Below are 12,118 nucleotides of genomic sequence, written 5' to 3' on the forward strand. Positions count from 1 at the left end.
CAATTTTAATGCTGATTCCAGAGCTGTGCAGGGAAAATAATCACAGCTGATATTGCTAATGCCAACATCGTTATCATTGCCCATACATTTCATAGTGAAGAACTCTTAATAAACTTTCATATAGGAGCAAAGATTATTGATAATTTGACATAGATACACCCAGAATCACATGACAGTTTTATTATGTAAGCGCTCACTTCATTTCTTCTGATGTTATGAATGAACAAATGACTGCTATTGTAGGCAGCCTTCTTGAAAAGTTATAGTTGGTAATATCCATCCATCCATTATCTATACCGCCTATCCCTTTCGGGGTTGCGGGGGGCTGGAGCCTATCCCAGCTACAATGGGCGAGAGGCGGGGTACACCCTGAACCGGTCGCCAGCCGATTGCAGGGCCACATGTAAGGACAAACAAACTATCACACTCACATTCACACCTACGGACAATTTAGAGTCATCAATTAACCTAATGAGCATGTTTTTGGTCTGTGGGAGGAAGCCGGAGTATAGTTGGTAATATTTTCCATAAAAAATGAGAAGAACAACCAAATTATGCTTTCACTGTGCCATTAACAAGAACGAGGGAGGGAGTCAGCCTTGTTCATATTTCAGAAATCATATGGATCCTACTCTTTGGTCAAGAACTCTTTTCTGCAAAACAGTGCAGTGCCAGCATTTCATAGTAGCTTTTCATCTTGAAAATAACACAGGTTTGATTTAATGCAAACATGTGTAAGGTATTTGTTTACTGTATTTACTTAACCTCAGTTTGCCCAGTACTCCATATATTTTTTCAACCTTCATCTGCTTTCTCCATCAATCCCCAACATACCTCATTTTCAGGATTTTTTGCCCCCTGTTTCAATCCAGACGCTCTTTTTTAAAAATCACTCACCCTCTTTTCATCTCAGCCACTCACCCTCCTCCCTGCCCAAAGCCCTCTTGGTGCTGACACAGCTGGGCGCTCTGTTAGTTCATGTTAGCTGACCCATTCGGTGAGCCCCTCTGCCCCACCGGAGGCTTCTGTTTGCAAACTGTGACAAAGTATCAGATTTACCCTTTTCTGTAGGTGCAGGCAGCGTGGAGGAACAGGGGATCGAGGCATGTTCCTCTAAATTACCACACCCCCCCACTGCACCACATGGTGCACACATTCACTGACACATGTAGACATGCCTGCGCGTGCTTTCACACACACACTCACATTCCAGGAAAACAGAGTGAGTAAAACCCTCTGTGGTTAGACTGCTGCTCAGAATAAAAGTCAGCCTTTGTCATTGAAGGACAAAGCCTTATTAAATTAACTTAAGTAATTGTTTGGCATTTGCTTAAGTTGCTTCAAGGCACCAAATTATACACACACACACACACACACACACACACACACACACACACACACACACACACACACACACACACACACACACACACACATATCCTAATTAGCTAAATGAGTCATTAATTTTAGTGGAGCATTATTAAGATAAAGTTAATGAAGGTAAGACTAATTAAGACATGATGAATCGACATGTCTGTTACACCCATTAACATGATATCTGCTACTACTCTGTTATCTCACTTATCAGCTTTTACTGCAGAATACCTCCTGGAAATTAGACATCAAAGTGTCACCCAAGTGCTTTATCTTAGAGACTGGCATTAGTAGGGACTTTGAGGGAAGTTAGTTTTCTCTAGGTTATGTCAGTACTTTTACTGATCATCACCATCTGTGTCTTTTTTTTCTGTAACAATGGCCTGCAGAAAAAAAGCACTGTGCAGCTTCTTGCTTTAGCTACATAGCTTTGCTAAAAAAGACATGATGTGGATGTCTGGAAATGCTGTTACCAGAGCACATCATAGATGTCCAAACCTCTTATAAGTCGGACTGGCCTGAATGAGTCATTTGGTGATTGATATACTAGCTTGCTAACTGCTGTTAGTGTGAAGCAACTAATCTCACAAGGGTCATCGGGGAAAACACCGCAATTGGCTCGTATAAAAGGAAAGTTTAATACAGACATTTAGACTGCCTATAAATAAACATTTCACTGTGAGTATTGACAACTGGAAAGGACTCATATTGCTACTGGGCGGGATTGAACCTGTTAGAGTGTATCCTGAGCTGCTATCATCACTGTAGCTGTTAAGTAGCTTGATTGCTAGCTAAGCAGTCCTTGCTGACCTTGAATTTATCCTCTTTTTGCATTGCGTATTTTGTGCTCTGCATTCTTCCTTAGTGTACTTGTATTTGGTACTTTAATTTTATTCCCTTATTACTCCTTTTTTGGATTGCCTAAATTGTCTAAATGACCTGGCACACTGAACACTGCTGTTTCAGCCACACTTTTACAACTTTCAAGCCGTGTTAATAGTTTCAGCAATTACAGGATAGGGCCAAACAGCACTTCATGAAAAAACACAACACAGCCTTCTCATTCATTTTATTGGGACTACTGATTTGGCACAATGTTGGGATCCTATGGAAATGGCTCTGGTGAAAAATGTGTGGCCATTCAGCAAAAACATTGAACCTGGCTAAACTTTTCCTTACAATGCAATTCGATTTGTACTGTGTTGGCCAATAAAATATGTGCAAGTGTACATTCACTGTATTTCATCTTTTTAGAAGTACCTGAAACAACAGCAGTGGGACTAATTGAGTGCAATTACTTACAAAATTATGATATTATCAAATGATAAAAGCAATAGCCATTGACCTGTGTGACAGTGTAAGGATGCCTTCTGTAAACATTGTAGGCAACAGAGCCTGAGGGGTATTTCTCTTCACTCTATCTTGTGTAGGAAGGGAAGGTGACAGACTTTTTAGAGCAGAGTGGTATAATGACCCTGATGTCCTGAGGTGACTTTCACTTTGTTTTGTGAAGACTCTCTAAGTGGGCCATTAATTCCTGCTCCTCCCCCTCACATTGCTGTCCTTCCTCCTCACGGAGTGCCGGGTGAAGGGGTGGGGTTGGATTATGATAAGCGTGTCTGTGCAGGTGTGAGTGACAGCACTCAAAAGGTCACTTAAGTCTCCAAAGTCTCTGTTTCCTCAATTTCCTGCCAAATAAAAGCCAGTCACTGTTAGCAAGGAAAAAAGAAAGAGGAATAGAAATCTCATGTGAAGGCTGTGGCATGAAGATATATTACAAATCCTAAACCTAAATCATAAATAAGCTTGAGTGTTTGTTCATAACATTTTTATTGTTCTGTGGTGTAATATGGTCTTATGTATCCCATGAGCAATACTTTTGAGATAATATTGAGTTGGTCTTGAGCTGCTTCTTCTCATTTACTGCTAACTCCAACATAACACAATATATTATGCAACAGCATGGCAGACCACATACCAGAGAGAGGAAGCCAAGCATGATAACACACTGCTGAATTACTCAATTTAACAATGTGGCTAACATTGTGTTTTCAATTATGCTTTGTTACATATTCAGAGTGCTGAAGTTCAGTGTGTCCTTTTTCCACTCAATTTGGTTGTTTTAAACAAACAAGGTAAAATATTCTGTAGTGGTATTAGCTTTGGCAGTGGGCTAGTCTGTCAAGCATCTCGAAAAGAGAGCACATCATTAACACTGGAGAGACTGCCATGTTTTATAAAGAGTGGTTATTCACATACAGATGGCTTTATAGCTACAGTTTGTCGTGAAAACTTGAAACAGTGAAAGCCACACAGAACTAGATTAGAAAATTACGCCCTCATTAACAATCATTTAAACCCATGTTTACTAAACTCAGGGTGGTCATATTCAATGGGTCCACCATAATAATGAAAACAAAATGATGCATTTATACAATGCTTCCCAATTGGACGGAGACATGAAAGATGCAGAATGCTGTGGTGTGATTGGAGATGGCAGGCAGAGCACTCGAACCCTGTGTGATCACAGGCAGCTCATTGAGCATAGAGGTCAAGGGGCCACAGACAGAAATAGAAGGACTGTGCATGTCAGGATGGTTTGCTGAGTTCCTTTGTTTTGTGTTTGTATTCAGTCAGCAGCATTACCAGAATGTGTCCTCTCACTGTAACAGCGGTTGCCTTCATGTTCGTTCACCCATGGGTCACTTAAGACTATACATCTATGAGCACCATGATGAGGCACCCAAGCAGGAAGAACATGAGGCTTGGAAGAGGATGAGATAAAGGGATTAGGGACAGGACGGAGAGGAAGGGTGGATAAATGAGATTTTAGACTTGGAGAGCAGTGGCATGTTGTGTTTGATGCCTTGGCAGACACTGGTGCCTGACTAATGTGGCGTGATACACCGGGTACTAAAAGCAGGGCCAAGGGTTTCTTCCTGGGCATGAGTTTCTGGGTTGGAGCTTCTGCTTAATTGGATAGCTGGACTATTTTCCTCAAATATTTTCACAAAAGAGGATGCTGCAAGCCTCTTCTCTTCTCTTCTCTTCTCTTCTCTTCTCTTCTCTTCTCTTCTCTTCTCTTCTCTTCTCTTCTCTTCTCCAGGCTTCCTTGTTCAACATGGAGTGCTTGCTGTCAGTGCTGTAATCAGAGATTGAGACATGGATATGTGTTGTTTCTCTCATCCCTCCAGGTAACAGCCTTTCTCACTCGACCGTGACAAGCTCAGCAGTTATTGATACTTTAGCTAAAGGGGTCATACAATAATACCCCCTTCTCTTTCTGCAGGTTGTGAGGGTCCTCCCAACCTAATGTGGAGCAGAAACTCTTCATAGTCAGTGAGTGCTATATATTAACTTACAGGAATGCAGGCTTTCTACTTAGAAGTGAAACTAAACACACTTTCCTCTCATGATAACTTGTTTTTGTCTGCAGAATACTCATTTTGATAAATGCTCTTTATGTGACATGAAATTTGATCCGTTAAAAACAAGTTTGCATGAAGAGTTTGCATCAGTGAAAAATTAGGGTCACCACTCTTGAGGCCCTCATTGTGGTGAAGCATTTTGCAAATGGAACATTAATCCTAAATGGTTCTTGCCACAGGATTATTTATGAACGGATGTTAAAAACCTTGTTAAAATTATATAGCTGCACCTGGCAGACTGCAGCAGAAGTCAAAGCATGTGTGAGTTTAGACATACCTGTGGATGAGGGAGAATGTAGACAGAGGTGGAATGAAGGGTGGAGTTGTTGACATGACAAAATGCTAAATTTGTGTTATTGTGAAAAAAATATAACTTTCAATATTCATGACAAAATGTAGATGGGAATGCACTGTACCATGGTACATTTCGAGTTAACACCTGGACTGACTGGGTAGGACGAAAGACATGTTGTGTCACATTTCTGCTATGTGTCCAGCAATAAGCTAAAATGAGGTGCAATTTCCTCTTGACTAATTAGTGTGGAATTGGTGCTGTTTTATCAACCTCCCCGGGGCCTTCATGAAGTGAGCTTCTAGTCAGAGCTACAGAACTACGCTGGAAATTGTCTGGACGAGAACAGACACAGACAGGAGAGGTGTGAACAAGAGTGAAAGGAGTGACAGAGGAGATCAACCAGAGGATGTTGTCTGTTGGTTTTATTGCACTGTGGCCTGAAACACAGGCCCTGTCTTTGGTTTCATTGCCAGTGGTAGAAGAATTGAATCTACACCAGTGTATCATATTCTGTAAGATCTTCTTATATTTTCTTTAAAATAGGGTTTTAAAATAGTAGTAGGGTAGTTTAAATAGTCGATTTTAAAATCATTACATTTAGAGATATGTGGTTTTCACTGAACAAGAAGTGTAGGAAAATTGGAATGTGAAAAGTAACTAACTAAGGTTTTCAGGTGAATGTAGTAGAGTAAATAAAGCAATAAATGGAAATACTCAAGTAATACCAAGTACCTCAAATTTGTACTTAAGTATAGTACTTGAGTAAATGTACTTGCTTACATTGCACCACTCTTCAAGGCTGCAGCTCATAATGACCTGAGAAAGATGTTTCTGCCTTGGAGCCATGCAGTGGTTCAATTATGACGCGACTCTGAGGTTCTTTTGCACAGTGAACTCAGTGAACTGTTGATTGATGTTCAGCTGTAGACACAGATTACTCTCTTTCCTCAATCACAATCAAAATCTAATGAAGAATCCTGTCCTCTGGTTCTTTCTTATCAAAGCAGGTCTTTTATCAGCCCTTTGTCTCCCTTTTTCCACTTTTCCTTCTCTTTCTTCACTTTTGTTGCTGTCCATGCTTTGTCCTGCCTTTACTCCTCTCCCTCCCTTCATCTTTTGTGGCCCTCAGTGATTTAGAGCAGGTAGATTGTCTTCAATAAGGACAGAACAGTCCAAGGCTGAATGGGAATTATTGGGTTTATGTCAGAGTCAAGGTTCTGATTGAACGCATAAATCTGGGTGGAAGGATGGAGCCTCATGGATCCCTTCTTTTTGACCTCAGCTTAACACCTGAAGCCCCATTAGAAGAGACGCCCCAGATCGATCGATCAAGCCCCCCCCTCCCCCGGACTCCCCATGCTATTGACAAGGTCAGTTAATCCATCGTTAAATGTCAGAAGAGACAATGTTTATGGGCTCAACTGACACTGCTGACGTGCGCATTCAGGGGTCAGCAGTGGCAAATGATTTGATTAAAATGCACAAAGGAGCATTACAAGGGCATTCAACATGTATTGTGTTCGGAAAGAACAGTGAGCAAACATCAGAGTGTAAGTGCTTAAATAACGATTTAGGTTTGCCCTAACGCTTCTTGCATTAGAGCTTTTCTGGTTTTCTTTTAGGCAGATATAATCCATAAGAAGTAACCAACTTTCACATGTGAGAACATAGCCTCCTAACAGTCAGAGTTTACCATGACCAAGCAGTTCATGGTAGCCTGAACTTGACCGATCCCTGGCATATCAGAAATGCTCATATGAATCATATTTGTATTGGTCATATGAATGTCTTGACTGTCGTGCTGCTGACTGGGAGGAACTGTCATGCAGATCCAGCATGATTATGTCAGAGTTTTTAACAACATTAGTTCTGTTCAAGTTTTGACATCACTGAAGAGAGATATTGTTTACAGACTGCTGGAGTTACAGGCTTAGAGGTGCGGCTTAACCCAGAGTGACACAGGCTCTTATCTGACCCCCTTCTTTTCTTGTCAATCCCAGTCTTCAGTGTTGGTTTTTAATGAAGCCTAACCTTTAACCCCCAGTAAGCCCCAGAATACCATGACAGCAGTCACTGAGTGGCGACTTGAGTTTGGCTGCCATGTGTAAAACTACAAATTGTGAGAGTAGTTCCCCTTTAACAGTCACATTCTTGTTAATGTAAAGAACAGCCATTAGAAAATATTGTTAACGTTAATTATTATTTCTAGACTGTATGAGTTGGCAGAGATGGGTACGCAGGGAAAGACACTTAGTCCTTAGAATAGCATATCAGCAGATTTTAACTTTTGAAATTGGAGAAACAGTAGCTCCTGTGTTCCTGCTAACAACTTCGCCATTGGCAGCACCAGCAGTGAGGGGATAAAAGAGGTCTGAGTTAGTCACATGTTGGCTTAGAAGAAGTTATTGTTATGTCTACTTCCACAAGGTATACCATTACATGCTGGGCTATGGCGTAGTACTTTATGGTTCTTTCTCTCTCTCCTCCAAACATTTTCCTCTTCACAGCTCAAGCTCTAGAGTGCTTGTGGTATTAACCACCAGGAGTGTGACAGAGAGTCAGAAAGTGAAGCGTGCGGTCATATCAGTTTGGTTTGTTTGTTATAGCATGAAGGAAGTGAGCTGTGTGATGTCTAGACCGCTGTCACTCTGAGCTGAGTCAATACACAGCATCAATGATTCACACACACGGTATTAACAGACACCAACATATTCTAAGTCATTCTCCTGATCTTTCTCTCTCTCATTATACCCTCTCCCTCCTCCCTCAAGAGCAAGACGCTCTGACACATCAGCTATGCAAACATAGGTATTTTATTATCAAGTGATTTATTACTTTTGGACAGTAAATCAGCAGTTTTACAATCCTTGTAAAATACACAATTTATGTGACAGATGTTTGATTTAATGGTGGAGTAAAACAACCTAAACAACACAAATTATAAAAATAGAGTTTCCATAAAGTGCAGACTGTATATCAGGTTTGGTCGTGCTTGGTTGTTGCATTGCTTCTCTGTCACAATACATACTTGCTGTAACTCTCTCTGTCTGTGGCAAAATTCAGAGTCTGCTATGGTGAGATGATGCTGAATTTCTGAATATTTTGATACAGAACCACAAAGTCATGCATGTCTAAAATGTGTCTGCGTGCCATCAGGATGAGTGCAGATAACCATCAGCAAGCCATTTCTGTAAGAGGAAAAGTTTACAGTGTCCAAACTCAGTTTATGAAAGGGTATTTGGAAAAGTCTTACAGGATCAAAGAACAAGTGTGATGGTTTCTTTCGAAGGAAGCTGTAGTACTAATATTATTCTCTAGTTAATGCATAAATAGATAGCTAAGACCTAAATGGTGCATGACTTAAGCTGGTCTGGTTTGTATCTCCCAACCATAAAAGCTCACTTTACAGTTTAGGACAGAAGCTGATTCACCATGATAACAGATCGCTATAAAGGGAATACCTCCAGAAGCCTAAGCGTGTCAAGGAAATTTAATGTGTCTGCCAAGTGTTGCCGCACAACACCTCTGTCAATCTCCAAATATCATTAATACATCTAAGAAAAGTTGGATCTTAAGGTGTTTAGAGAAGACATCCTGCAGTGGATCCACACTGCTGAAATATTGAGCAAAACCCTGAAACGCCATCAGCTCCAGGCCCGTGTACTGCAGTTGACCCTGCACTCTAAGCTCCATGAAGTAAGGCAAACAAAAAGCATGACATTGCATCAACACTGTGCCTCTTAGGCTTTTCATAAAGTCATCAAAGTCCCGCTCATAAATGCCACATTGTGTTCATATATCATCCACTGCCACTAAGCACTGTCTATCACATGGTACAAAAGATGTCTTTTTATACACCGTATGTCTTAAAAATTTTACTGATTATTTTTCCATGCTGCATGACCTTTTTTCTAGCAGTATATGACTGAGAAAGGTGCTGTCACGGCCCTGTCCTTGTCCATGTAATCTCTGGGTGGCTACATGTGAGTCAGAGAGAGGCTCTGTGTGTTGTTGTTGTCCCCTGTGGAGGTGAGAAGCAGGTAGCCTGAAGGTTGAAATATTGATGGATGATGATAAATTCATGTGGCTAGTGAATGAGTGAAGCACATCCAGACGCTGTGCCTTCTGATCTCAAGTGTTAATGCCCATCTGTGGCAAACTCATGGTGTCCTCTGGAGAGGCGATGTTGTGAATGAAATGAAATTTGCATTCTCAGTAGTGTGTAGTGAAATTTGGGAATACGGACCAGTCTTGAAATTTTGATGAGCTTACAGGTTGTATGTTTTCCCGGCATCATCGTATGAACTAGTGAAACGCACACACAGGTTTGCCAGAGTGGACCCTCTGGTTGCCTCGATAAGGGTGTGGTTGCCTCGGCGTTGAAGACGATGCACTGTTCTCAGTAATTTATTCATAACTCCAAGGTTTTTGCTGCATTTTTCATCAATTTTTCATTAAGAACGAGTAAATCACCAGCAGCATGTGGTTTATTCAGTCATGAATAGTGCACGGCATCCTCTGTCTATTTATGCCATACTCTCATGAGTCTGCTTACATAGAAGATTTGGAGTGGAAAAGAGTTTTTCCACACTTTGTTTGATGAAGGCGATGACAGATGCACTCAAGCATGATTTTATTCTGTCCCAACTAGTGTTCTAAATAGTAATACAGCAGAAGTCTTTCTTCTTTCTCGTCTTTCTCAGTTTTTCTTGTATATTGTCTCTCAGATGCCCCTGGGTAAGTCAGTGAGGACTTGAGCTGATTCCAGAAGCTCCCAAGGTGAAGAAAGACCTTTTTCCTTCATTGTAAGCCCTGCCGGCTCACACAGCTGGCTTCCATCACTGCATGCTTGTGTGTGGTTTTTATGCCCATGTTAACCACAACGCCAATACATCAGTCCTGTCATAGGCGGCAACCCAATATCCATGGCAGTGGGGCAAACTGCATCACTGTATCGTATAGCTCATCTTGTCTGGGCTATGGGAATAAAATGTCATTCAATGGTATTTAAATTCCCTTATGGTAATTTATTCCGCTCAGAGGAACTAAAGAAGGATGCAACATGAATGCCTTGACGAATCATTTTCTCAAACCTATTCTCAGAGCACTTTTTCTGGATGTGAGCTTTTTTTTTTTCTTTTTTTTTGCATGCTGCCTGTTCCAATCACTCAATGCTGCTCACCGTGAAGCTAATCTTAACTACAGCTGGGTGGGTGGATGCAAGGGTGAACTATGCAGGCTGGTATTGTAAAGGGTAGGTGGGCGGCAAATGTCGTTAATTTGCTTGTCTTGAGCTTGTGGTACATTTTGCTGAGCCAAATCCTCTCATTTAGGGGATTATGTTCCCAGGCTTGTGGGGAGTAGGTGGAGGTCAGAGAGGATGAAACAGAGAAAAAGAGGAAGGGAGAAAGTGGTGGAAAGAGTTTTTTTGTGTGGAGTATAGGTCCAGAGGGATGGAGACACATGGCAGCAGATGGGGGTTAATGTATGTGCTAATGTAGACTGGGGGTAGGTGAGAGAGGCAGAAGAGGAGAGCAGCTTGTGTGGGGAGAGATCTAAGGGTTGGGGGTGCACTTGTGTGGGTAGGAGGTGTAGTGAGGTGGGAGAATATTGTTTAAGAAGGGCTGAGTGAACTCTGGTGAGGGGCTCCAGCTTTCAGTGGGTATCGACGGATCTCCTTCACTGCTGTTCCTACTCCACAGCCCTCATCAGCCCCACTTCCAAACATACCATGCCTCTCCAGAAGTTAAAGAAGCCCCCCTCCCTGACTGCACTTGCACATTTGAGTTGATGAACTTAGTGAATTGAATTGACTGAATTGGTGCTTAAGAAGGAGGCATCTCCAGGAACACACAAGTCCCTTTGGGTTCTCTATAAACCTGCACATAGTCAAGGACGTGTCCCTCTTTTAATTGGACCATTTTTATTTGGTATATTTTTGAACGGTAGATAAGCTGAGAGGCAAAGGGGGATTCTATACAGCAATTGTGTAAAGCTGAAGAAATGTGAGGGTTAATAAAGAAGAGAAATGAAAAAGATCAAGAGAAAGAGTTAGGGAGAGTGCATAGAATGAACTGAGAGGGTTCAGTGGGGTTCAGTGCAGAAGTGGAGAACTCTTGAGTTGGAAGCTCTGAATACTCTCCAATGTCAGGAACTGGGACATTCTCACCGCCGTCTTTTTTCTCTTTGAGGAGGGGCCAGGACATTTAACAGCCATTATTGTCAAGTCTGCATTTGCATATTTGATAAGAACCAAACAGAATCATCAGTGACGGTACTTCAACTAGGAACTTAAATGACATTATTGATGTGACATTTAATACAAGAAAGCTTTTGAGGCTATCATAAACTTAACACTTGGAGCATCATGCATGAAAATACTTAGTTATCAACATGCAAGGAGTGCGGCCAGTAGAAGTGTGGAGTAACATTCTCAAGTGGGCCATTCAGTCCTAATTCACGTCAAACAATCCCTCCGTCTGGCCTTAGTTATGGCAGATTGCGTTACATGATCCTTGGACTAATGAACTGGTACGTCAACACTGCCAATCCCACACAGCAAAGAAAAGGATCTGTCTATTCCAGTCCCTAATCCAGTCTGTTTGGGAAGCAGAGACTGTGGCGTGACACTTGTTCCCCATAGTCTCCAGTGTTCTCCCTGGAACCTCCAAGCGCCAGCCCACATTAGCATAACCGTGAGGCCCATCCACTCACTACAGGATTAGTTCAGCTCTCCTCCCACTGTCTGATGGCTCTTTATCCAGATGGATACAGCCTGTTAGAGGTCTTAACCACACCATTGCCACTAAAGTCATTATCATTCACCACGAGAAGGAATCAGCTCACTGAGGGTCTGCTGTTTAGAGTGAGATTGACATCTCATTTGGGATGGTTTAAGAGAAAAGGCAGGGAACTCCCCTTCAGACTATGATGGAGTAGCCAATAAATGCCCAATCAATCTATGTTTATGCTTAAGAAACTATTTGAAATTGCTAATCTGGTTTTGTATTGTTTTTTTGGA

This window comes from Chaetodon trifascialis, chromosome 10, assembly GCF_039877785.1.
Source record: "Chaetodon trifascialis isolate fChaTrf1 chromosome 10, fChaTrf1.hap1, whole genome shotgun sequence".
NCBI classification, from domain to species: Eukaryota; Metazoa; Chordata; class Actinopteri; order Chaetodontiformes; family Chaetodontidae; genus Chaetodon; species Chaetodon trifascialis.